The sequence below is a fragment of the Limulus polyphemus genome, unplaced genomic scaffold (genome assembly GCF_000517525.1).
Source record: "Limulus polyphemus unplaced genomic scaffold, Limulus_polyphemus-2.1.2 Scaffold965, whole genome shotgun sequence".
Taxonomy (NCBI): Eukaryota; Metazoa; Arthropoda; class Merostomata; order Xiphosura; family Limulidae; genus Limulus; species Limulus polyphemus.
In genome coordinates, this window is record NW_013666575.1 from 330,474 (window position 1) to 330,770 (window position 297).

A 297-nucleotide genomic window follows, 5' to 3' on the forward strand; every position below is an offset into this window, starting at 1 on the left:
GCTTCATATATTCTATTGTTTGCTCAAGTTGTGGAAAAGTATACATAAGAGAAACCAGTAGATTATTAGCAGAACGTACCAGAGAACATCTCGGAGACATAATAAATTGTAACTCAAATAAACCAGTGGCTTTAAACACTTCAATCTACACAACCATACCTTAACCATTTTAAAATTCTCGTTTTGAAGAAGGCCCCAAACAAACATAACCGCGAGGTACAAAAAAAGAAAAAAATTTTTGACCTGGGAACTTTCCACCCAGACGGGTTAAATGAACGTTTTAATTTTTTGTAATAT